Source organism: Arachis ipaensis, chromosome B07 (genome assembly GCF_000816755.2).
Source record: "Arachis ipaensis cultivar K30076 chromosome B07, Araip1.1, whole genome shotgun sequence".
NCBI lineage: Eukaryota > Viridiplantae > Streptophyta > Magnoliopsida > Fabales > Fabaceae > Arachis > Arachis ipaensis.
Window position 1 is genome coordinate 23,455,378 of NC_029791.2, and position 5,483 is coordinate 23,460,860.

Here is a 5,483-nt window from a genome sequence, read left to right on the forward strand (position 1 = left end):
CCAGCCTGGTGGAAGCAGCTCCCTTTTATATCGTGGAGGGGTGGGGGTTCGAACCTCAGATGATCCATTTTGAGGAAATTTTAAATTGTTCCGGTTCGGTCGAACCGGTAACTACCGAATTTGTCTGCCAGCTGCCAGTTTAACCGGACCGGTTTCTGCTAACAGTGATTTTACTTATCCTTTACTCATATTAATTTAATTTATTTTTGATTAATCTTTCTTCCAGCCTGGTGGAAGCAGCTCCCTTTTATATCGTGGAGGGGTGGGGGTTCGAACCTCAGATGATCCATTTTGAGGAAATTTTAAATTGTTCCGGTTCGGTCGAACCGGTAACTACCGAATTTGACCGGTTTCTGCCAGTTTAACCGGACCGGTTTCTGCTAACAGTGATTTTACTTATCCTTTACTCATATTAATTTAATTTATTTTTGATTTATAATTAATCTTTCTTAAATTAATTACGGTTTAATCATATCATTATTAAAGTAAAAATTAAACTTTCTTAAATATCTATAAATTAATATTTTGGTTTTATTTTTTTTATTGGTAAATTATATGATATGTATTAATTTTAATATTTTTTAACATATATTTAAATAGTGTAATAGATACTAATTAATTAATGAATTAGAGAATAAGTTAATTTGATATCTACGGTCATAAAGAAGTCTCAGGTCTCATAAAGAGGTTTCATGAAAGAACAATGTCCCGATAAACATAAACAAACGCATAAAAAAATAAACAAGCAAATGCCATAAAGTACTACAATGAAACATGATAGGCATAAATCTACTGTCCTGGGTTACTGGGACCTACACCAGCTGACCGACGGCATCTACTTCGGCTGTGTCCCTCGGCTCCACATTGCCGACAACGCCTAGGAGCACGTAACATTCGTGTGTCCATTTCGTTCAAGAAACGTGTCATCCTCGGGCGACCTTTGTTCACCCGTCTCATGTTCGGATTCGGGACAAATCGAGGGCCGCTGTACACAGGCCACATAGTGGGATTGCCCAGTGGCCGAAACCTAGCTCGGTAAACCCTCCGAACTTGGTCCATCTTGTAAACTTCGTGGACATACACTCGCCAATCCAGTCGCTGATTCGCACAACATGCAAAAACATGTCGACAGGGAATCCGATCCACCTGAAACTCACCACAGTCACATCGTTGTTGACGGAGATCGACGGCATACTCAGTTCCAGCTGGCATCTCACGAACCTCGAAGACCTCATTCATCCTATCGAAGCAGCTAACCTGGATGTTAGAACTTGCAAGTTGATTGGCATTCAATTTCGACGTGACAACCTCAGAAAAAACATGTCCAGCTCTTATCCGCGACTCCGCCTCGGCTATTTTTCTAGTGAACAACTCGTTAAGCCTGTAGAATGTGGCTTTCACAAGTGCAGTTATAGGAAGATTGCGTGCCCCCTTCAACACTGAGTTGATGCATTCCACTAGGTTTGTCGTCATGTGACCCCAGCGGTAGCCACCGTCATACGCCAATGCGTACTGTTCGCGTGGGATTCGGTTAAGCCAGTTGGTATATGCCTCGCCCCGTTCACGTAAACGCTGGTAGCGCTGTTCGTACTCGCGCACCGTCCTCGAATAACCTGGACAACAATCAAAGCCACACAAGAGAAGAATTCATGAGAAACGCTGCTGGAAGGTCACTCGGTTAATAAGGAAATTCAAATTATTAACATTTACCTATATTGACCACAAGTTTTTGCAGGTACGGTGCCTTGAACTTTCTCAAGAAGTTCGACTCTATATGCCTGATGCAAAACATGTGGAATGCTCTCGGGGGCGACCAAGCTCCGTTGCTCCGGGCAATAGCTGCATTGATGGATTCGTGCCTGTCAGAAATCAGTCCCACACCATCCCTAGTCACAACATGTTGTCGCAGGTTACTAAGGAAAAAGTGCCATGCATCAGAAGTCTCCCCCTCCACAATTGCAAACGCAATAGGGACGATATTATTGTTACCATCCTGTGAAACGGCGACCAACAAACAACCCTTATACTTTCCGTACAAGTGAGTCCCATCAACCTGGACAACTGGCTTGCAGTGTCTGAACGCTCTAATGCAGGGGTAATAACTCCAGAAGACTCTATGCAATACCCGGATATCAGTTACTTCCTCATCACCTTGATATGCAGACATAGTCTCGAAATGGACGATTGCTGATGGCTCCTTGTTACACATGGCCTGAAACCATATAGGCAAAGCTTCATATGATGCTTCCCAACCGCCAAATATTTTTTCCACTGCTTTTTGTTTCGCCAACCATGCCTTCCTATAGCTGACGGTGTAATTGAACTTCGACTGCACTTCCGCAATAACTGATTTCACCTTTATCGACGGGTCAGCCTCAACCAACGGCTTTATTGCTTCCGCAATTGTGTTCGAATCCAGCTTCGAATGATCCTGAGAAATAGTGGCTCTAGTACAAGTGTGAGAACCGTTGTACCTCCTTATAACCCAACAATACTTTCTGCTGATCATGCTAACCCTGATAAGCCAATCACACCCTGATCCATACTGTGTACACTTCGCATAGAAGGTCAACGGCTCCGACTCATACACACGGTAGTCTACGCCTCTTCGGATGGTATAATCTTTCACCGCCATCATAACAGCTTCCCTAGAACTGAATTCCATTCCGATTGCAAATTCACCATCCGCGACCATAGGAATTTCTACCACAACGACAGCCAAATCAAAATAATTTATGGCAAATACATTTAATAACTTAAAGACTACGTCAATGCTCCCTATATCCCCATCAATATAAATATTATTCCTATCTATCATGTTGTCATCCCACTTTTCAAATCCTACAAACATAAACACATAAAAAACTTTGGACGAATGCACACAAATTAATTTCCACGTGACTTATATTCTTATTTACATCTATCAACATAGATTATTTCCCAAAGTCTACTACTTTCTATATTTATATGTTAATACGTACCGGCACTCATATATTCCGGAAACTCCGGCGCATGCATGGCTTCCAAGTCCAGAACCCGCATGAAGGACGGCTCCTCAAAGGGATCTTCGTTTGCAAGTGCATGTGCAACGTCTCCCACATTTGGAGCCACCACCCCGTCACCTTGATCTTCTTCTCCTTCTGGAGCAACAGCTTCGTAATTGCTTTCAAACTCTTCCTCACTGTCACTATCATATTCTTCCTCTTCAATATTTCGGTCCACTTCAGATTGTTCGAATTCGACGTACAACTCTATCACCGATATCTGACCGCGACTTTCAAAATACATTGAAAACATCTCCTGCATACTCGAATCGTCGGTTACATACTTGGTTTGATACTGCACGAAACCACCAAATACCGGTATGGGATATCTATATACCATACATGATATTTTTTTGGATATCTCAAAACCTATCTTCTCACAAATCACACCTTTTAGCTCCTCAAATGAGATTGTGAACGGAATAACAATATCTAACGGCTTCTCACAACTAAATCTCACTCCTTCAGGTGTTTGTAATAGAATCTGACCAAAATAATATACTCTAACTGTAACTCTATCAACCATTTTTCATACTCTCATACATAAATATCCCCTAAACTCTCATTTACTCTTGGAGTTCAAATGAAATCACAGAGACGCAATGAGAAGTAGAAGAGAAACAGGGGGAGGAAGAAGGGAAGAAGACGCGGAACAACAAAGAAACGTACCCTGCGATTCCACTTTCATACACAAAATAAATAAACTTAACATTGGAATCGGACCCTACGATTTCCATCCACAATTTCAACTTTTGCTCCCGCGCAGGCCAGTCGCTGGGTCCGACTTCCCCCCTGCCATGAATCAGAAAAAGCTGCCCCACACCATTGTCTAACACCACCATATCCCATTTCTCTGCACAACTCCTCCGAATGTCCAATATTGAAAAAACTGAGCCGGATGTTAACGGTATCGATTTTTTTTTAATATTCATTAGTCCGCATTAACTTTTTTCCCAATATGCATATCCATGCATTGATGGGTATAGAAGCTATTGGTACTAGATATATAGCATCAATGATGCTACACCTGATGCTATTAGTACTAGATATCCATGCCTTGATGGGTATAGAAGCTATTAGTACTAGATAGCATACGCGAAAAAGCATAGATGCAGCCTTGATGGGTATAGAAGCTATTAGTACTAGATAGCATACGCGAAAAAGCATAGATGCATATGCATAAAACTTATTCTGATAGCCATGCTATTATTTTCAGTGCTTTATATATTTGCTTCTAGGAAAATGCCACTTGTTTTTTCAAGGAAGATTGATAAAAAAATATTACCAAAGTGGCTATTCCGTCATTTGAGCACATTGGAAATGACTTGCATTACACATACGCAAATGTCCCCAAACAACTAAACAAGTTAAAACACAACGCAGAAAATATCTTCCTTTGCATAGCATTTGCAGTTCCTATATAGTCTTATATGAAAATTCCCTGTTTTCTAATTGATAGTTGGGATTGCGGCATTTATGTGATCAAATACATGAAAAACTAGACTAAAGGCTCTAACTTGGCTGAATGAGATTATTTGAGATTGCCAAATCCTTCAAGATTTTGTGAACTCATTTTGCACACACGGGAATGTTTTTCTCTGTTTCTATTAATAACAAATATTTATAAGAGACCTTAAAGGCTTTTAGAAGAAAAATAATATTTAAAATCATACAGAGCTTTTCGAACACATCACTTGGGATTATTTTAAAGTCCTTAGAAAATGTTGCTATGCTTGTACGCACAATAATCCCAGAAATAAATAGGAGTTGAAGACACTATTCACAGCGTCAAGCATAAACACAATGATTCAATGGGCAGGACGTTTTGCCGAGGAAAAAGAGTACAAGAGAAGAAAGAACAAAAAATAAATGGTACTGAAAAAATTTATTTAGAAATGGATTAAAATCCTTTCCTAATAAAGATTCCTTGTGTTCATTTGCTATTAGTATTTAGCATTAGATATTCCTTTTAAGAAAAGAATATTGTATTATTTTATTAATAGTGTTAGGCACTCTAACGAAATCCCATATTTTTTTTTGTCGGTATCTCAATAATTATTTTTACCTTTAATAGGGTACACTATATAGCTCTAATAAATTGGTTCATCCCACAGGTTTGGATGTTACTTTTCATGCGAATTTCAATGTTCGTGTTAAATATTCTAGAAAGACCCCATAAAAATTGAATATTTCTTTGTTATTTTTTCTTCAAACTTCAGAAATTTTTTCATAATGGTGTCGGATCCTATCTTCAATGCTAAGAAGCTTTTAAGTTTACAATTATGTTAGGTAATCAACTAGAATATTAGCCAATGACAATCAATTATTAATTGAGTTACAAACAAATAAAGAAAACATCCAAAACTAAATAAAAAAAATTCAAAATCTAACAAAAAAAAATTTAAAATTAAATAAAAATAAACATCCAAAAAAATTATT